The sequence below is a fragment of the Lissotriton helveticus genome, chromosome 4_1 (genome assembly GCF_964261635.1).
Source record: "Lissotriton helveticus chromosome 4_1, aLisHel1.1, whole genome shotgun sequence".
Classification (NCBI taxonomy): domain Eukaryota; kingdom Metazoa; phylum Chordata; class Amphibia; order Caudata; family Salamandridae; genus Lissotriton; species Lissotriton helveticus.
Window position 1 is genome coordinate 1,590,962,024 of NC_136063.1, and position 20,902 is coordinate 1,590,982,925.

The window sequence follows — 20,902 nt, forward strand, 5'->3', positions numbered from 1 at the left end:
CCGGGGGAGGCAGAAGGTGTCTGACTGACCACCCCTAGGTCTACCCCTCCTTCAGAGAAGGGACCGAGCGATGTCGAGAGACTTCCGACGGGAGGGCCCTCTCCTAGAATCGTACAGCAGAGTAACCACACCACTACAAATATACACCACACGTAGATAGAGTTTTCAATCTTTATCGGGCAATAAGTATCGTTTCAATATATACAGCAGATCCAGAGATCTGGAAAGTCTCGTGGCAAGGGGCAAGGTAGCGGGACAGTCTTATAGATGGTCGGTTGCAATGGGACCCTACGCACAGCTCTCAATCCTCGAGCTGGGGGGTTCCGGAAGGTTGGGCCGCGGCAGCGCCAGCAGGCTCCAGGATGGTTCAGCGAGCGTGGACCGCGTCAGCGCCAGCAGGCTCCAAGATGATTCAGCGAGTGTGGACTGCGGCAGCGCCAGCAGGCTCCAAGATGATTCAGCGAGTGTGGACCGCGGCAGCGCCAGCAGGTTCCCAGATGGTTCAGCGAGTGTGGACCGCGGCAGCGCCAGCAGGTTCCGAGATGGTTCAGCGAGTGTGGACCGCGGCAGCGCCAGCAGGCTCCAAGATGATTCAGCGAGTGTGGACCGCGGCAGCGCCAGCAGGTTCCCAGATGGTTCAGCGAGTGTGGACCGCGGCAGCGCCAGCAGGTTCCGAGATGGTTCAGCGAGTGTGGACCGCGGCAGCGCCAGCAGGCTCCAAGATGATTCAGCGAGCGTGGACCGCGGCAGCGCCAGCAGGTTCCCAGATGGTTCAGCGAGTGTGGACCGCGGCAGGCCAGCAGGTTCCGAGATGGTTACAGCGAAGATGGACCGCGGCAGCGCCAGCAGGCTCCAGGTAGAACAGCAAGGTGAGTTCGCCTCAGGGTCAGCCGCGACAGCGTCAGCAGGGCTTCTTGACTCGGGATACAACTGCCGTCCTACTCCGGGGCTGGCCCAGATATAGGTCTGGAGTCCTTTGATGTCCGGACCCTCTCGCCTGGGGGTCAGAGGGGCCGGGATGATGGTGTCCAGACACCCAGCAGGGGGGTGGAGCCGGAGCCCAGGGAGGCCGGAGGGTGATCGAAACCAGGCATCCGGGGATGGCTGGAGAGCCATCGAAACTTCCCTCTCCTTGTCTCTGGTGGAGTGGCCACTCTACCACCCGGAGGGTTCTTGGTGCCTCGATGGCGGGCTCGCTGGGGCCGTGGCCGCGGCTGGTCCAGGACCACGTGTCTGTGACGTGATGGGCCCAAGATGGCGTCGGGCCTGGAATGAGGGTCCGGGGTGGGCACCGGACCGGTACTGTTGGGGCGGCCCGAGGGTGCCGTGTCAGTGGGTGTGGGCCGCCGGGTGGCGGATTTGGTGGTTTGGAGGGCGTGCAGAGGTGTGCCCGAGGCCGACCCGGGCTGGATGGAGGGCCGATGTCGTCCGGGGCCCGCCATGCGGGAGGGGTAGGACCATGCCACGAGGCCGGGTCCAACAGGGAGTAAGAGAGAGAGAGAGCTAGAGGGAGCAAGACAGAGAGAGAGGGGGCTAGAGGGAGTAAGAGAGAGAGAGGGAGCTAGAGGGAGTAAGAGAGAGGGGGCTAGAGGGAGTAAGACAGAGATAGAGGAAGCTAGAGGGAGTGAGACAGAGAGAGGGAGAGGGAGCTAGAGGGAGTAAAACAGAGAGAGGGAGCTAGAGGGAGCAAGACAGAGAGAGAGGGAGCTAGAGGGAGTAAGACAGAGAGAGAGAGAGCTAGAGGGAGCAAGACAGAGAGAGGGAGCTAGAGGGACTAAGACGGAGAGAGAGGGAGCTAGAGGGAGTAAGACAGAGAGAGAGGGAGCTACACAGAGCAAGACAGAGAGAGAGGGAGCAAGATAGAGAGGGAGTAAGAGAGAGGGAGCTTGAGGGAGCTAGAGGGAGTAAGACAGAGAGAGAGGGAGCTAGAGGGAGTAAGACAGAGAGAGAGGGAGCTAGAGGGGGTAAGACAGAGAGAGAGGGAGCTAGAGGGAGTAAGACAGAGAGAGAGGGAGCTAGAGGGAGTAAGACAGAGAGGGAGACAGAGGGAGCTAGAGAGAGTAAGACAGGGAGAGAGGGAGCTAGACAGAGAGGGAGCTGGAGGGATTAAGATAGAGAGAGAGTGAGCTAGAGGGAGCAAGACAGAGGGAGAGGGAGCTAGAGGGAGTAAGAGAGAGAGAGGGAGCTAGATGGAGCTAGACAGAGAGGGAGCTAGAGGGAGTAAGACAGAGAGAGGGAGCTAGATGGAGTAAGACAGAGAGAGAGGGAGCTAGAGGGAGTAAGACAGAGAGAGGGAGACAGAGGGAGCTAGAGGGAGCAAGACAGAGAGAGAGGGGGCTAGATGGAGTAAGAGAGAGAGAGGGAGCTAGAGGGAGTAAGAGAGAGGGGGCTAGAGGGAGTAAGACAGAGAGAGAGGAAGCTAGAGGGAGTGAGACAGAGAGAGAGTGAGCTAGAGGGCGCTAGACAGAGGGAGGGAGCTAGAGGGAGTAAGAGAGAGAGAGGGAGCTAGAGGGAGCAAGACAGAGTGAGAGGGAGCTAGAGGGAGTAAGACAGAGAGAGAGCTAGAGGGAGCAAGACAGAGAGAGAGGGGGCTAGAGGGAGTAAGAGAGAGAGAGGGAGCTAGAGGGAGTAAGAGAGAGGGGGCTAGAGGGAGTAAGACAGAGAGAGAGGAAGCTAGAGGGAGTAAGACAGAGAGAGGGAGCTAGAGGGAGCAAGACAGAGAGAGAGAGGGAGCTAGAGGGAGTAAAACAGAGAGAGGGAGCTAGAGGGAGCAAGACAGAGAGAGAGGGAGCTAGAGGGAGTAAGAGAGAGAGAGGGATCTAGAGGGAGTAAGAGAGAGAGAGCGGGAGCTAGAGGGAGTAAGAGAGAGAGAGCGGGAGCTAGAGGGAGTAAGACAGAGAGAGGGAGCTAGAGGGAGTAAGACAGAGAGAGCGAGAGCTAGAGGGAGTAAGACAGAGAGAGAGGGAGCTAGAAGGAGTAAGAGAGGGAGCTAGAGGGAGCAAGACAGAGAGAGGGAGCTAGAGGGAGTAAGACAGAGGCAGAGGGAGCTAGAGGGAGTAAGACAGAGAGAGAGGGAGCTAGAGGGAGTAAGACAGAGAGAGGGAACCAGAGGGAGCTAGAGGGAGTAAGACAGAGAGAGGGAGCTAGAGGGAGCTAGACAGAGAGAGGGAGCTAGAGGGAGTAAGACAGTACCTGGCGCTGTACATTTCCGACAGAGGTGGTCCATGCGGTAAGTCGTGAGGGGGTGACACCATGAGTTACCCGCACCGGGTGACACCAACCCCAGTGACGCCACTGAGCCCGGGCAAAGGGCGGGCCGTTTGAGGCCGTCCGAGGACGGTAGAGGCCGTGCCGGGGCCTGTCCCTTTCAAATTTTGTGCCTTGCCTGTGGACTATAGCTGATTGGATGTTGCTATATTGTTTATATTTGGCACCATGGTCCTTCGTTCAGGGAAGGGGAGGAATGTGACAGCCACGACTTCAAGTGGGATGGTTACTGGAACAATTGATCAATTTTTAACTCGTGCTACAGCCATATTGGATAAAGAAATTGCCCTGACTGAAAAACGCTTTTCCCTAGATTTAGTCACAGGAAAGCGCTCATCATTGGGCGCTATAGGGGCTGTGGTTTCTCCTAACCCAACTCATTCTGAATTAACGTCTGCCCAGCGCCCCGAAACAGGCCCCACACTGATTGTGCCGGGCCTAGTAGATCTAGCAGAGGATACTCTAAATTCCACTACTATTAGTGGACTCTCTGGGTCGCCTTCTCTATTTAATACTTCCCCTCCTACCCTTATTACATTAAGTCCCCTTGCACCAAACCCTAATCCGATGGCAAAAGATAATGGGTCAAAATCAATTAATAATAATAGTGGTAAAAGGAAAAGAAAGGGTGTTTCCCAGAAGGGGAATGTGCCCAAAATCTCTAAAACCATCTCTAGAATTACTCCCCCAGTGTTGGCTCCTAATCCCCCATATATTAGTTTACCTATGGGGTCTCCTTTAGACACCAACCCCAGTACGGATTTTAGTGCAAACGATATATTTCTGGGAAAAATTGAAATTTTATTGAAATCTTTAATGCTCCCTTTATTAGAAAGAACCAGGATGATAAACAATAAATTAGATCAATTGGGAGTTCTGGTGAAAGCCAACTCTACTTCACTGGACAGGTTAGTGACAATCACGAAGCCCAATGAGGTACCAACGACCATCGGCCAGCCGCAGAACACTCTTAATGAAATACTTGTAACTATACCTGTCATACAGGACCAACCTGCCAAAGAAACCCTAGCTGCTGCTCTATCCCAGCCATGTGGGGATACAGCTGCTGGGCCCCCATCGGCAGTTCAGGCTAATTCCATGAATACAGGTGTCCAACACAAGGGACAGGTGAAAGCGGATAATAGTGTGATGGGTAGGCTATTAACACCGGACCTGCCCCGAGAAGCTAACCCCTAGTGGTTATATTAGCGGGAGTCCCTGTCCTGAGAGAATATGCGAAGGAGTTCTTTGCTGCTTTGAAAACCAAGGTAATTAGTTGGCTTAATTTTAATAGACCCTTGCCCTCTCAAAGTTCGAGCGAGATTATAATGGTGAGGAGAACTCCGTGGATAGGTAGAACGACTAAAAAATGTTGACGGGGATTGCATAGTGGTTACTTTTAGAGATCCCAGTACTGTTTCCTATATTTGTGCTTGGCCTAACCAGGTACCGGATGCCACTATCCAGTCTTTACCATTAGCCTATTTTTATCCGCCACCTGAAGTAGTGGTAGCTAAGGAGAGGCTGAATGAATGGACGAGAGTGGAAAGGCGGGGTGGATATGGGGGCAAATGGAGTAGACCGATCCCCATGCATACCCCGAATCACTTTCTTAATTTTAATCGTTTTAGTTGTCTTGAAGCTGTGGATTGACTGCATCCTTCCATTAATGAACTAGGAACCCCTAAGGACAAGGAGGGGGCTGAAGAAGTATCCGTTGTTTTCTCGAAGCTGTTAGATAATGTACAACATAATAACATTGCGGTCTGTGGCCTTACTGGAGATAAAGACCGAGAGCTGCACAAGCATATCACTCCGGGCAGTTCTGATAGTATAGGCCCACCCCATATGCAAGGATGTAGTAGCCCGATTTCCAACATAGTAAATTCAGAGGCTGCAGATGCTATACACCGGGACAGGGGTGGTATCCCCGAGGCAGGGATTGGAAAAGTAAAAGAAAAAGAAAGTCAAGGGTATAACTTGGCAAGTTGGAATATTGCGGGTTGGAAAAGTAAACTGGGAGTCCTTGGGTGGAGAGAAACAGTGGAATCATATGCTATCCTGTGTCTACAAGAGACCTGGAGTGTAGACTATATTAGCTATGATGGTTATGTTGCCTATAACCTCCCAGCACAAGGATCGAATATGGGCAGAGCTAAAGGGGGCTTACTTATTTTGCTTTCCGTTAAATTCCCTGTGCAGGTCTTAAGATATGTGATGATCGGAAGTCACTCCCAATTGCTGTGGGTGAGACACAAGAATGGTCGTAATGTTTTACTGATTAATTTTTATAATAACTTGCCCGACCCTATGCGATCGACCGCGGTTAGCGAGGTCGACAAGGCTTTGGATGGGATTGTTCGGGCTAATCATGTTAACTTTGTATTCATCTGGGGCGGGGTCTTCAATATTCCGTTGCGTCCTTTTTCTTTAACTAAGGTATGCGGGACATATGATGATGGAGGAGAAGGGTACACCCATTTTAAGCATAGCGCCTATGGTGAATCGCTGAACTCCGTCCTTGCTAAATTCGACTTGGTTGTGTTGCAACCCGCCGGAGACGGTGCTGGAAATCGTGTCCCTACTTTTACAGGGAGGAATTCGGCCTCTGTTATTGATCATTTGTTGGTCTCAGCTGATATCAGTAAATATTGTGACATTCCGGTTATATTGGATCTTGCTATCAGTGACCATAATTGTGTTACAGTAATGCTGTTAGTCTGGGGTAACAATGTAGCATCAGCTAAAACTGTTGTTACTAATATCGTTCCACATAGATCAAATGGACACAGGATTAAATGGAAGGGCGACAACTCCGATAAGCTGTTGGGTAAAATTGTAGCGGCTTGTTTGCCCGATCTGTGCTCTTGCCTGGACAAATGAACAGATTCATGTGGCATATTAACTAGTTTTAACAGGATTAACAATATATTTGATAATACCCTGACCTCCACGAAGCGTAATAATGGGAATCCAAGGGTAGGTTGGTTTGATTCTTTGTGCACCGAGTCTTTGCAGAAGCTTAAGAAGGCTCTATCTAGCAGCCCCAGAGATAGGTCGAGCATTATAATCCTCAGGGCCGCTTATAAGGGATATTTAAAACGACGGAAGTTGGAATTGCAAGAGGAAGCCTAGACTAATTTGTCTATGGCCGTTGAATTATCGGACAGCAAATTATTCTGGGATACTGTCAATTGCCCATTTCTTAAGAGTGATGAAACCCCGTTCCTCACTGCTCTTGTCAGCGAGGATTGTTGGGTCGCTCACTTCGTTAGCATTTTTGACCCATAGAGGATGGCGGACCTGCCCCAGGTAGAGGCTGATCCATGGCCAATTGTTCCCCTAAATATCACAGTTTCGGAGGTGGAACTTGCCATTAGGACTAGCAAGGGAGCGAAGGCCCCTGGTCCTGACGGGGTGCCCATAGACCTATACAAGGCAGATACATCATTGTGGGGCCCAGTCCTGACTAGGGTGTTTAATGCAGTAGTCCCGGAGGGCACTCCGCCCACCTGGGGTGAATCTGTAATAATTCCAATTTATAAAAAGGGGGATAGGTCGGATGCTAAAAATTACCGCCCTATCTCCCTTTTAGATTCATCACTTAAAACCATGAGTAGGGTGCTGTTGGCCAGATTGGAAGAGTGGGCCGAGGGTAGTGGTATTCTTGCACGGTGCCAATTCGGATTCCGTAAGGGTCTGGGCACCGTGGAACAATGCATTAACCTAGATCTCCTAATTGGGAAGTATACCCGTGCTAAGAAGGGCTCGCTTTTTCTCTGCTTCGCTGACCTAAGCAGTGCGTTTGATCTTGTTGATCACGCGCTGCTGTGGTCAACCCTATGAAACCAAGGTGCCCCAGCAGAGATTATTTATTTTCTGGCCAGATTATATTCTAAACTTTCTGCTCGTATTAGATATGGTCAAGGGGGACAATGTACTGATTGCATCAGTGTTAAGTTAGGTATTAGACAAGATTGTGTCCTTGCGCCCCTCCTTTTTTCCCTTATTATTAACACAATAGACACTGAGCTCAAGCAAGTTGACTCTGATGCCCGTTAGTTGATGGTCAGGCTGTTCCCATCCTACTTTATGCCGATGACTCAGTCCTCCTATCCAGAACTCTTAGAGGCTTACAGAAATTGATGGACAGGTTTGCGGGTTATATTAAGGAAAAAAAAATCAATAATACTAAAACATGTATTATGCCATGTGGAAAGAAAATGAGGAAGCTGAAATCTTTCCATATAGAGGGACAAAGAATAGAAGTTGTAAATAAATTCTGTTACTTGGGCATAACTTTTAGTAGCAACGGTTTGTGGTCTGAGGAGATATCCAATGTAAAAGCCAGGATGTCCAAAAGTGCTCATGGCGTTTTCAAATTTGCAAATAAACGTGGCGATCGGCGCATATATGATATGCTACACATATATCGTTGCAGATGTGTTGCTATTGCGCTCTACGGATCCAGTGTTTGGGGGCATTGTCGCCACGGTGATCTGCAAGTTGAAGAAAATAGTTTTCTAAAAAGATTGCTATGCCTGCCTAAGTCTGCTTCCACAGTGATAATTCACCAGGAACTGGGCCTAGAGTTTTTATCAGATTTAATCTGTTTAAGACCGTTGCTGGTATGGAGAGCAATATGGCATAAAAAGGAAACTAGTTTTACGAGGTGTATCATCACTTATTGTCTCCGCCTAGATAAAAGCGCATTGATCCCGTGGATTGATTATGTTGTGACAACTGCCAGGGATCTATTTAATCTTAATCTTCTGGATGATCAAGAGAGTTTCTCCGATTTCTCCAAGAAGGAACTCAAATGCTCCTATCTATATAAGAAAGCCCAAGTGCGTAGAGACAATACAAAGTTGTTAACTATCCCTCAGTATTATTACTCCAACCGGGATTCATCTGGCTTTTCAAAATACCTAAAGGTTGTCTCCAGACCATCCCATCGCTTTGTCCTTATAAGATTAAGACTCGGTATTGTACACCATTTGGTGGCATTCCCAGTTATGAAACATCATCCCTCTAGACCATGTCCATGTGATGGGGTCACCAAACATAGCACTGTGCATTTCTTACTCTTGTGTGACCTTTCTGAACATCTTCGTTTTGTTTATTTAAAACCTCTATTTAAAAAATGGACAGTCACTACGGTAAATTCGGCAATGAGATTGTTATTCTCCTTAGACAACCCTGATATTTGTTTTTTTACAGCCATGTTCATCCTGAAATCTGTGGCCGCAAGGAAAAGCATGATATTTTATTAACCCTGTTTTATTGTATTGTATTTTCGAGCCGCACCTAATCTGTAAACTTTCACGCTTTTAATGATTTATTCTGTGAATGTACGTGTATATGATTTTATGATTGTTTTTTTAATAATCGAATAAAGCTTTGAAACTTGAACTTGAGAGTGTCTGTGAGAGTCTTTGAGAGTGTCTTGAGTGTGCTTGTGAGAGAGTGTGTCTGTGAGAGTGTCTGTGAGAGAGTGTCTGTGAGAGAGTATCTGTGAGAGAGTGTCTGTGAGAGTCTGTCTGTGAGAGTCTGTCTGTGAGAGAGTGTCTGTGAGAGAGTGTCTGTGAGACAGTGTCTGTGAGAGTGTCTGTGAGACAGTGTCTGTGAGAGCTTCTGTGAGGGTCTATGAGAGTCTGTGAGAGGACGTCTGTGAGAGTCTGTGCGAGCCTGACCGAGTGTCTGTGAGAGAGTCTGTGAGAGTCTGTGAGTGTCTGTGAGAGTTTGTGAGAGAGTGTCTGTGAGAGAGGGTCTGTGAGAGAGTGTCTGTGAGACAGTGTCTGTGAGAGAGTGTCTGTGAGACAGTGTCTGTGAGAGCTTCTGTGAGAGTCTATGAGAGTCTGTGAGAGGACGTCTGTGAGAGTCTGTGCGAGCCTGACCGAGTGTCTGTGAGAGAGTCTGTGAGAGACTGAGAGTGTCTGTGAGAGTGTCTGTGAGAGAGTGTCTGTGAGTCTGTGAGAGTATCTGTGATGGTATGTGAGTGTCTGGGAGAGAGTGTCTGGGAGAGAGTGTCTGAGAGAGTGTCTAAGAGAGTCTTTCTGCGAGAGTCTGTCTGTGAGAGAGTGTCTGTGAGACAGTGTCTGTGAGAGAGTGTCTGTGAGACAGTGTCTGTGAGAGTCTGTGAGAGTGTCTGTGAGAGAGTGACTGTGAGAGTCTGTGAGAGTGTATGTGAGAGTCTGCTTAAGTGTCTGTGAGAGTTTGTGAGAGGGTCTGTGAGAGTGTCTGTGAGAGAGTGTCTGCGAGAGTCTGTCTGTGAGAGTCTGTCTGTGAGAGAGTCTGGGAGAGTGTGTCTGTGAGAGTGTGTCTGTGAGACAGGGTCTGTGATTTTCTGTGAGAGAGTGTCTGTGCGATTATGTGAGAGAGTGTCTGTGAGAGTGTCTGAGAGTGTCTGTGAGAGTCTCTGTGAGAGTGTGAGAGAGTGTCTGTGAGAGTCTGAGAAGTCTGTGAGAGAGTGTCTGTGAGAGAGTGCGGGAGTATGAGAGAGTGTCTGTGAGAGTCTGTGAGAGAGTGTCTGTGAGAGTGTGAGAGAGTGTCTGAGAAAGTGTGAGAGAATCTGTGAGAGTATCTTTGAGAGTATCTGTGAGAGAGTGTCTGTGAGAGTCTGAGGGAGTGTCTGTGAGGGTCTGTGAGAGAGTGTGTGAGATAGCGTCTGTGAGAGTCTGTGAGTGTCTGTGAGTGTCTGTGAGGGAGTGTGTGAGAGAGTGTCTGTGAGAGTGCCGGTGAGAGTCTGTGAGGGAGTGTCTGTGATAGAGTGTCTGTGAGAGTGTGAGGGAGTGTATGTGAGTGTCTGTGATAGAGTGTCTATGAAAGTTTGTGAGTGTCGGGGAGTGTCTGGGAGTGTGAGATTGTCTGTGAGAGTCTGTCAGAGTGTCGAGAGAGTCTCTGAGAGTCTGTGAGAGAGTGTCTGTGAGAGTCTGTGAGAGTGTCTCTGAGAGTCTGTGAGAGTGTGTTTGTGAGAGAGTGTGTCCGTGAGTGTTTGTGAGAGAGTATCTGAGAGAGAGTGACTGTGAGAGAGTGTCTGTGAGAGTCTGTGAGAGTGTCTGTGAGAGAGTGTGAGAGTCTGTGAGAGTGTCAGTGAGAGTCTGTGCGAGTCTGTCCGAGTGTCTGTGAGAGAGTCTGTGAGTGCCTGTGAGTGTCTGTGATAGAGTGTCTGTGAGAGTGTGAGAAAGTGTCAGTGAGTGTCTGTGATAGAGTGTCTATGAAAGTTTGTGAGAGAGTGTGTGAGAGTCTGGGAGTGTGAGAGTGTCTGTGAGAGTCTGTCAGAGTGTCCAGAAATTCTCTGAGAGTCTGTGAGAGAGAGTCTGTGAGGGTCTGTGAGAGAGTGTCTGAGAGTCTGTGAGAGTGTCTGTGAGAGTCTGTGAGAGTGTCTGTGAGAGTGTGAGTCTGTGAAAGTGTCAGTGAAAGTCTGTGTGAGTCTGTCCCATTGTCTGTGAGAGAGTCTGTGAGTGCCTGTGAGTGTCTGTGAGAGAGTGTCTGTGAGTTTGTGAGAGAGTGTCTGTGAAAGTTTGTGAGAGAGTGTCTGTGAGAGTCTGAGAGTGTGAGAGTGTCTGTGGGAAACTGAGAGTCTGAGAGAGTGTCTGTGAGAGTCTATGAGAGAGTGTCTGAGAGTCTGTGAGAGTGTATGTGAGAGTCTGTGAGAGTGTGTTTGTGAGAGTGTGTCTGTGAGGGTGTTTGTGAGAGAGTATCTGTGAGAGAGTGTCTGTGAGGGAGTGTCCGTGAGAGAGTGTCTGTGAGAGTCTGTGAGAGTGTCTGTGAGAGAGTCTGTGAGTGCCTGTGAGAGTGTCTGTGAAAGTTTGTGAGAGAGTCTATGAGAGAGTCTGTGAGTGCCTGTGAGGGTCTGTGAGAGAGTGTTTGTGATAGTGTCTGAAAGTTTGTGAGAGACTCTGTGAGAGAGTGTCTGTGAGTCTAAGAGTGTATGTGCGAGTATGTGAGAGTGTCTGTGAGAGAGTGTCTGTTAGAGAGTGTCTGTGAGAGAGTGTCTTTCTGTGAGAGTCTGTCTGTGAGAGAGTGTTTGTGAGACAGTGTCTGTGAGACAGTGTCTGTGAGAGAGTGTCTGTGAGAGAGTGTCTGTGAGAGAGTGTCTTTCTGTGAGAGTCTGTCTGTGAGAGAGTGTTTGTGAGAGAGTGTCTTTCTGTGAGAGTCTGTCTGTGAGAGAGTGTTTGTGAGACAGTGTCTGTGAGACAGTGTCTGTGAGAGAGTGTCTGTGAGACAGTGTCTGTGAGGCAATGTCTGTGAGATAGTGTCTGTGAGAGTCTGTGAGAGTGTCTGTGAGAGTCTGTGAGAGTGTGTTTGTGAGAGTGTGTCTGTGAGGGTGTTTGTGAGAGAGTGTCTGTGAGACAGTGTCTGTGAGGCAATGTCTGTGATATAGTGTCTGTGAGAGTCTGTGAGAGTGTCTGTGAGAGTCTGTGAGAGTGTGTTTGTGAGAGTGTGTCTGTGAGGGTGTTTGTGAGAGAGTATCTGTGAGAGAGTGTCTGTGAGGGAGTGTCCATGAGAGAGTGTCTGTGAGAGTCTGTGAGAGTGTCTGTGAGAGAGTCTGTGAGTGCCTGTGAGAGTGTCTGTGAAAGTTTGTGAGAGAGTCTATGAGAGAGTCTGTGAGTGCCTGTGAGGGTCTGTGAGAGAGTGTTTGTGAGAGTTTGTGATAGTGTCTGAAAGTTTGTGAGAGACTCTGTGAGAGAGTGTCTGTGAGTCTAAGAGTGTATGTGCGAGTATGTGAGAGTGTCTGTGAGAGAGTGTCTGTTAGAGAGTGTCTGTGAGAGAGTGTCTTTCTGTGAGAGTCTGTCTGTGAGAGAGTGTTTGTGAGACAGTGTCTGTGAGACAGCGTCTGTGAGAGAGTGTCTGTGAGACAGTGTCTGTGAGGCAATGTCTGTGAGATAGTGTCTGTGAGAGTCTGTGAGAGTGTCTGTGAGAGTCTGTTCAAGTGTCTGTGAGAGTGTGAGGGAGTGTCTGTGAGAGTCTTCGAGAGAGTGTCTGTGAGAGTGTCTGTGAGCGTTTGAGAGAGTGTCTGTGAGAGTGTCTGTGAGAGAGTGTGAGTTTGTGAGTGTGTCTGTGAGAGAGTCTGTGAGTGTGTCTGTGAGAGAGTCTGTGAAAGTTTGTGAGTGTCTGTGAGAGAGTATCTGTAAGAGTCTGTGAGAGTGTCGAGTGAATGTCTGAGCGAGTGTTTGTGAGTGAGAGTGTCTGTGAGAGAGTGTCTGTGAGAGAGTTTCTGTGAGAGAGTATCTGTGAAAGTGTCTGTGAGAGTGTCTGAGCGTATGTAAGAGAGTGTCTGTTTGAGTGTCTGTGAGTGTCTGTGAGTGTCTGTGATAGTGTCTGTGAGAGAGTGTCTGTGAGAGTTTGTGAGAGAGTCTGTGAGAGAGTGTCTGTGAGAGTGTCTGTGAGAGAGTGTCTGTGAGAGTGTGGGAGTGTGTGTGAGAGTCTGTGAGTGTCGAGAGAATGTCTGTAAGAGTGTCTGTAAGTCTGAGAGAGTGTCTGTGAGAGTCTGCGAGAGAGTGTCTGTGAGAGTCTGTGAGAGTGTCTGAGAGTATGTGAGAGTGTCTGTGAGAGTCTGTGAGAGTGAGTCTGTGAGAGAGTGTCTGTGAGAGTGTCTGTGAGAGAGTGTGCCTGTGAAATTATGGAGTCTGTCTGTGAGAGAGTGTCTGTGAGAGAGTGTCTGTGAGAGTGTCTGAGAGTATGTGAGAGTGTCTGTGAGAGTCTGTGAGAGTGAGTCTGTGAAAGAGTGTCTGTGAGACTGTCTGTGAGAGTGTGTCTGTGAGAGTGTGTCTGTGAGAGTCTGGAGTCTGTGAGAGTGTGTATGAGAGAGTGTATGTGAGAGAGTGTCTGTGCGAGACTATGAGAGTGTGAGAGTCTGTGAGAGTCTCTGTGAGAGTGTGAGAGAGTGTTTGTGAGAGAGTGTCTGAGAGTGTGAGAGAGTGTCTGTGAGGGTCTTTGAGAGAGTGTGATTCTCTGAGTGTCTGTGAGACAGTGTCTGTGAGAGAGAGTGTCTGTGAGAGCATGAGAGAGTATCTGTGAGTCTGTGAGAGAGGGTCTCTGAGAGTCTGTGAGAGTGTCTTTGAGAGAGTGTCTTTGACAGTGTGTCTGTGAGAATCTGGGAGAATGTCTGTGAGAGCATGAGAGAGTGTCTGTGTGAGAGGGTCTCTGAGAGTCTGTGAGAGAGTGTCTGTGAGAGAGTCTGTGAGAACGTCTGTGAGAGAGTGTCAATAAGAGAGTGTGAGTGTAAGAGAGTGTGTCTGGGAGAGTATCTGTGAGAGTGTCTGTGAGAGTGTCTGTGAGTCTGAGAGAGTGTCTGTGAAGAGAGTCTGTGAGAGTCTGAGAGAGTATCTGAAAGTTTGTTAGAGTGTCTGTGAGATAGTGTGTCTGTGAGAGTGTGCTTGTGAGAGTGTCTGTGAGAGTGTGCTTGTGAGAGAGTGTCTGTGAGAGAGTATCTGTGAGAGAGTATCTGTGAGAGAGTATCTGTGAGAGAGTGTCTGTGAGAGTCTGTCTTTGAGAGAGTTTGAGACAGTGTCTGTGAGAGAGTGTCTGTGAGAGACTATAAGAGAGTCTGTGAGAGAGTGTCTGAGAATGTCTGTGAGAGTGTCTGTGAGAATGTCTGTGAGAGTGTCTGTGAGAGCGTGTCTGTGAGAGTGTCTGTGAGAGAGTGTCTGTGAGAGTGTCTGTGAGAGAGTGTCTTTGATAGTGTCTGTGAGAGAGTGTCTGTGAGAGTGCCTGTCAGTGTGTCTGTGAGAGAGTGTCTGTGAGACTGTGAGAGAGTGTGAGAGAGTGTCTGTGAGAGTCTGTGAGACAGTGTCTGTGAGAGCGTGTCTGTGAGAGTGTCTGTGAGAATCTGAGAGTGAGTGTCAGTGAGAGTCTGTGAGAGGATATGAGAGGGTCTGAGAGAGTATGGGAGACTGTCGGTGAGAGAGGGTCTCTGAGAGTCTTTGAGAGTGTCTGTGAGAAAGTCTGTGAGTGTCTGTGAGAGAGTCTGTGAGAGTCTGTGAGAGAGCGTCTGTGAGAGTCTGTGAGAGAATATATGTGAGAGAAAATGAGAGTGTGAGAGTCTGTGAGTGTCTGTGAGAGTGTCTGTGAGAGTCTGTGAAAGAGTGTCTGTAAGATAGTGTGTCTGTGAGAGTGTGCTTGTGAGAGAGTGTATCTGTGAGAGTGTGCTTGTGAGAGAGTGTCTGTGAGAGAGTATCTGTGAGAGAGTATTTGTGAGAGTGTCTGTGAGAGTGTGTCTGTGAGAGAATGTGAGACAGTGTGTGAGAGAGTTCCTGTGAGAGTGTGTGAGAGTATCTTTGATAGAGTGTCTGTGAGAGACTATGAGAGAATGTCTGTAAGAGAGTGTCTGTGAGAGAGTGTGTGAGAGAGTGTCTGTGAGAGAGTGTCTGTGAGAGAGTGTCTTTGATAGTGTATGTGAGAGAGTGTCCGTGAAAGTGTCTGTGAGAGAGTGTCTGTGAGATTGAGAGAGTGACTGAGAGAGTGTCTGTGAGAGTCTGTGAGAGAGTGACTGTGAGACAGTGTCTGTGAGAGAGTGTCTTTGAGAGTGTCTGTGAGAATCTGTTAGAGAGAGTAAGAGAGTGTTTGTGAGAGCCTGGGAGTGTCTGAGAGACTGTCTGTGAGAGTCTGTGAGAGAGGGTCTCTGAGAGTCTGTGAGTGTCTGTGAGAGTCTGTGAGAGAGCGTCTGTGAGAGAATATCTGTGAGAGAATATGAAAGAGTGTGAGAGTCTGTGAGTGTCTGTTCGGGGGTGTGAGAGTGTCTGTGATAGAGAGTTTGTTAGAGAGTCTGTGAGAGAGTCTGAGAGTGTGAAGGAGTGTCTGTGAGAGAGTTTGTGAGAGAGTGTCTGTGAAAGTTTGTGAGTGTCTGTGAGAGTGAGAGAATGTCTGTGAGAGTGTCTGTGAGAGTCTGTAAAAGAGTGTGAGAGAGTGTCTGTGGGAGTCTGTGAGAGTGTGTCTGTGAGAGTGTCTGTGAGAGTCTGAGAGATTGTCTGTGAGTTTCCTTGAGTGTTTGTGAGAGTATCTGAGAGAGTCTGTGAGAGAGTGTCTGTGAGAGAGTGTGAGAGTCAGAGAGTTTCTGAGTCTGTGATACAGTGTCTGTGAGAGCCTGTAGAGAGAGTGTCTGAGTCTGTGAGAGTGTCTGTGAGACAGTGTCTTTGATAGTGTCTGTGAGAGTATCTTTGATAGTGTCTGTGAGAGAGTGTCCGCGGGAGAGTATCTGTGAGAGAGTATCTGTGAGAGAGTGTCTATGAGAGAGTGTCTGTGAGAGTGTGAGAGTGTGTCTGTGAGAGAGTGTGTGAGTCTGTGAGAGAGTGTCTGTGAGAGTCTGTCTGTGAGAGTGTCTGTGAGAGAGTGTCTGTGAGACTGTCTGTGAGAGAGTATGAGACTCTGTGAGAGTGTGTCAGAGAGTGTTTGTGAGAGAGTGTCTGTGACATACATAGAGTATGAGTCTGTGAGAGAGTGTATGTGAGTGTGAAAGAGTGTCTGTGAGAGTGTCTTTGAGAGTCTGAGTCTGTGAGTGTCTGTGAGAGAGTGTCTGTGAGAGTCTGAGAGAGTCAGTGAGAGTGTCTGTGAGAGTCTGTGAGAGAGTGTCAGTGAGAGTCTGTGAGAGGATATGAGAGAATGTGAGTGTCTGAGAGTGTGAGTGTGTCTGAGAGAGAGTGTGTCTGTGAGAGACTGTGAGAGAGTGTCTGTGAGAGAGTCTGTGAGAGTCTGAGAGAGTGTCTGTTCGATAGTCTGTGAGAGTTTGTGGGAGAGTGTCTGTGAGAGTGTGAGTGTCTTTGAGAGTCTGGGAGAATGTCTGTGAGAGTCTGTGAGAGAGTGTCTGTGAGAGTCCGTGAGAGTGTCTGTGAGAGTGTCTGAGAGTCTGTGAGAGTTTGCTTGTGAGAGAGTGTCTGTGAGTGTCTGTGAGAGAGTGTCTGTGAGAGTGTCTGTGAGAGTGTGAGGGAGTGTCTGTGACAGTGTGTCTGTGAGAGTATGAGAGTGTGAGAGTGTCTGTGAGAGTGTCTGAGAGTCTGTGAGAGTCTCTGAGTGTGTCTGTGAGAGTGTGTTTGTGTGAGAGTGTGTCTGTGAGAGAGTATCTGTGAGTCTGTCTGTGAGAGTGTCTGTGAGAGAGTGTCTGTGAGAGCCTGTTGAGAGAGTGTCTTTGATAGTGTCTGTGAGAGTCTGTATATGAGAGTATCAGAGTACCTTTGAGAGAGTGTCTGTGAGAGAGTGTATGTGATAGTGTGTGGGTGTCTGTCTGTGAGAGTCTGTCTGTGAGAGTGTCTGTGAGAGAGTGTCTGTGAGACAGTGTCTGTGAGAGTGTGAGAGTGTCTGTGAGAGTCTGTGAGACTATGAGTGTGTCTGAGAGTGTCGGTGAGAGTGTGAGAGTCTGTGAGAGAATATGAGAGTGAGATTCTGTGAGAGAGTGTCTGTTCGAGTTTGTGACAGTGTCTGTGAGTCTGTGAGAGAGTATCTGTGAGAGTCTGAGAGTGTGAGAGTTTCTGTGGGAGAGTGTCTTGAGAGTCTAGGAGAGTGTCGAGAGAATGTCTGTGAGAGTGTCTGAGTGTCTGTGAGAGTGTCTGTCTGTGAGAGAGTGTCTGAGAGACTACGAGAGTGTCTGTGAGAGTGTCTGTTAGAGTGTCGTGGAAAGAGAAAGTGTATATCGTTGTGTGGTTGTGTGTGCGTGAGTGTGTGGTTGTGTGTGTGTGGGGTTGTGTGTGGGATTGTGTGTGTGGTTGTGTGGTAGTGTGTGTTTGGGGGATTGTGTGTGTGGGGGGTTGTGTGGGTTGTATGTGTGGGGGTTGTGTGTGTGGGGTTGTGTGTGTGTGGGGGGGGGGGGTTGTGTGTGGGGTTGTGTGTGTGCTTTGGGCTGTGTGTATGGGGTTGTGTGTGGGGGGTTGTGTGGCTGTGTTTCTGTGTGGTTGTGTGGTTATGTGTTTGAGGTTGTGTGTGTGGGGTTTGTGTTTGGGGGGTTGTGTGTGTGGGGTTGTGTGTGTATGTGTGGGGTTGTGTGTGTAGTTATGGGGTTGTGGGTGTGAGGTTGTGGGGTTGAGTGTGTGTGTGTGGTTGTGTGTGGGGGGTTTTGTGTGTGTGTTTGGGGTTGTGTGCGTGGGTTTGTGTGTGTGTAGGTGTAGGTGGGGTTGTGTGTGGGGTTATGTGTGTGTGTGTGTGGTTGTGTGTGGGGGGGTTGTGTGTGGGGGTTGTGTGTGTGGGGTTGTGTGTGTGGGGTTGTGTGGTGGGTGGGGTTTTGTGTGTGGGGTTGTGTGTGTGGGGGGTTCATGTGGTTGTGTGTGTGGTTGGTTGTGTGTTTGTGTGTGATTGTGGGGTTGTGTGGTTGTGTGTTTGTGTGTGGTTGTGTGGTTGAGTGGGGTTGTGTGGGTGGGGGCTTGTGTGTGGGGGTTGTGTGTGTGTATGGGGTTGTGTGTGTGTGTGGTTGTGTGTGTGTGGTTGTGTGTGGGGGGGTTGTGTGTGTGGGGTTGTGTGTGTGGGGTTGTGTGGTGGGTGGGGTTTTGTGTGTGGGGTTGTGTGTGTGGGGGGTTCATGTGGTTGGTTTTGTGTTTTTCTGTGGTTGTGGGGTTGTGTGGGTGTGTGTGTGGTTGTGTGTTTGTGTGTGGTTGTGTGGTTGAGTGGGGTTGTGTGTGTGGGGGGTTGTGTGTGTGGGGTTGAATGAGTGTGTATGTGTGTGGGGTTGTGTAGGGGTGTGTGGGGGTTGTGTGTGGGGTTGTGTGGTTGTGTGTGGTTGTGTGTGGGGGTTAGGTGTGTGTGGGGGGTTTGTGTGTGTGGGGTTGTGTGTGTGAGTGCATGGGGTTGTGTGGGTGTGTGGGGTTGTGTTTTTGGGGGGTTGTGTGGGGTTGTGTGCGTGTGGTGTTATGTGTGTGGGGGGTTGTGTGTGTGTGGGGTTGTGTGTGTGTTTGGGTGTGTGTGTGAGTATGTGGGGTTGTGTGTATGGGGCTGTGTGTGTGGGGTTGTGTGTGTGGGGTTGTGTATGTGGGGTTGTGTGTGTGGGGTTGTGTGTTTGGGCTTGTGTGTTTGGGCTTGTGTGTGTGAGGGGGTTGAGTGTGTGGTTGTGTGGGGGAGTTGTGTGTGGGGGGGTTGTGTGTGTGTGTGGGGTTATGTGTATGTGTGGGTTGTGTGTGTGTGGCATTGTGTGTGTGGGGGGTTGTATGTGGGGGGTTGTGTGTGGGGTTGTTTTTGGGGGTGGGGTTGTGTGTGTGGGGTTGTGTGTGTGGGGTTGTGTGTGGGGGGGTTGTGTGTGTGGGGTGTTCTGTGTGTGGGGGGTTGTGTGTGTGGGGTTATGTGTGGTGGGTTGTGTGGGGGTGTTGTGTGTGGGGGGTTGTGTGTGGGGGGGTTGTGTGTGTAGGGGGTTGTTTGTGGGGGGTTGTGTGGGGGGTTGTGTGTGGGGTTGTGTGTGTGTGGGGTTGTGTGGTGTGTGGGGTTGTGTGTGTGTGTAGGGTTGTGTATGTGGGCATGTGCGTGGTTGTGTGGTTGTGTTTGTGTGTGGTTGTGGGGTTGTGTGTGTGGTTGTGTTTGTGTGTGGTTGTGTGGGGTTATGTGTGTGTGGTTTGTGTGTGGGTGGGGTTGTGTGTGGGGGGTTGTGTGTGTAGGGGGTTGTGTGTGTGGGGCTGTGTGTGTGTGTGGGGTTGTATGTGTGTAGTTATGGGGATGTGTGTGTGGGTGTGAGTTTGTGGTGTGTGGGGGGGTTGTGTGTGGGGTTGTGTGTGTGCTTTGGGCTGTGTGTATGGGGTTGTGTGTGGGGGGTTGTGTGGCTGTGTTTCTGTGTGGTTGTGTGGTTATGTGTTTGAGGTTGTGTGTGTGGGGTTTGTGTGTGGGGGGTTGTGTGTTTGGGGTTGTGTGTGTATGTGTGGGGTTGTGTGTGTAGTTATGGGGTTGTGGGTGTGAGGTTGTGGGGTTGAGTGTGTGTGTGTGGTTGTGTGTGTGGGTTTTTGTGTGTGTGTGTGGTTGTGTGTGTGGGTTTTTGTGTGTGTGTTTGGGGTTGTGTGCGTGGGTTTGTGTGTGTGTAGGTGTAGGTGGGGTTGTGTGTGGGGTTATGTGTGTGTGTGTGGTTGTGTGTGGGGGGGTTGTGTGTGGGGGGTTGTGTGTGTGGGGTTGTGTGTGTGGGGTTGTGTGGTGGGTGGGGTTTTGTGTGTGGGGTTGTGTGTGTGGGGGGTTCATGTGGTTGTGTGTGTGGTTGGTTGTGTGTTTGTATGTGATTGTGGGGTTGTGTGGTTGTGTGTTTGTGTGTGGTTGTGTGGTTGAGTGGGGTTGTGTGGGTGGGGGCTTGTGTGTGGGGGTTGTGTGTGTGTATGGGGTTGTGTGTGTGTGTGGTTGTGTGTGTGTGGTTGTGTGTGGGGGGGTTGTGTGTGTGGGGTTGTGTGTGTGGGGTTGTGTGGTGGGTGGGGTTTTGTGTGTGGGGTTGTGTGTGTGGGGGGTTCATGTGGTTGTGTGTGTGGTTGGTTGTGTGTTTTTCTGTGGTTGTGGGGTTGTGTGGGTGTGTGTGTGGTTATGTGTTTGTGTGTGGTTGTGTGGTTGAGTGGGGTTGTGTGTGTGGGGGGTTGTGTGTGTGGGGTTGAGTGAGTGTGTTTGTGTGTGGGGTTGTGTAGGGGTGTGTGGGGGTTGTGTGTGGGGTTGTGTGGTTGTGTGTGGTTGTGTGTGGTTGTGTGTGGTTGTGTGTGGTTGTGTGTGGGGGGTTAGGTGTGTGTGGGGGGTTTGTGTGTGGGGTTGTGTGTGTGAGTGCATGGGGTTGTGTGGGTGTGTGGGGTTGTGTTTTTGGGGGGGTGTGTGGGGTTGTGTGTGTGTGGTGTTATGTGTGTGGGGGGTTGTGTGTGTGTGGGGTTGTGTGTGTGTTTGGGTGTGTGTGTGAGTATGTCGGGTTGTGTGTGTGGGGCTGTGTGTGTGGGGTTGTGTGTGTGGGGTTGTGTGTGTGGGGTTGTGTGTGTGGGGTTGTGTGTTTGGGCTTGTGTGTGTGAGGGCGTGGGGTTGTGTGTGTGAGGGGGTTGAGTGTGTGGTTGTGTGGGGGAGTTGTGTGTGGGGGGTTGTGTGTGTGTGTGGGGTTATGTGTGTGTGTGGGTTGTGTGTGTGTGGCATTGTGTGTGTGGGGGGTTGTATGTGGGGGGTTGTGTGTGGGGTTGTTTTTGGGGGTGGGGTTGTGTGTGTGGGGTTGTGTGTGGGGGGGTTGTGTGTGTGGGGTGTTCTGTGTGTGGGGGGTTGTGTGTGTGGGGTTATGTGTGGTGGGTTGTGTGGGGGTGTTGTGTGTGGGGGGTTGTGTGTGGGGGGTTGTGTGTGTAGGGGGTTGTTTGGGGGGGTTTTGTGGGGGGTTGTGTGTGGGGTTGTGTGTGTGTGGGGTTGTGTGGTGTGTGGGGTTGTGTGTGTGTAGGGTTGTGTATGTGGGCATGTGTGTGGTTGTGTGGTTGTGTTTGTGTGTGGTTGTGGGGTTGTGTGTGTGGTTGTGTTTGTGTGTGGTTGTGTGGGGTTATGTGTGTGTGGTTTGTGCGTGGGTGGGGTTGTGTGTGGGGGGGTTGTGTGTGTAGGGGGGTTGTGTGTGTGGGGCTGTGTGTGTGTGGGGGGTTGTATGTGTGTGGTTATGGGGATGTGTGTGTGGGTGTGAGTTTGTGGTGTTGTGTGTATGCGGGGAGTTTGTGTGTGGGGGGTTGGGTGTGGGGGGGTTGTGTGT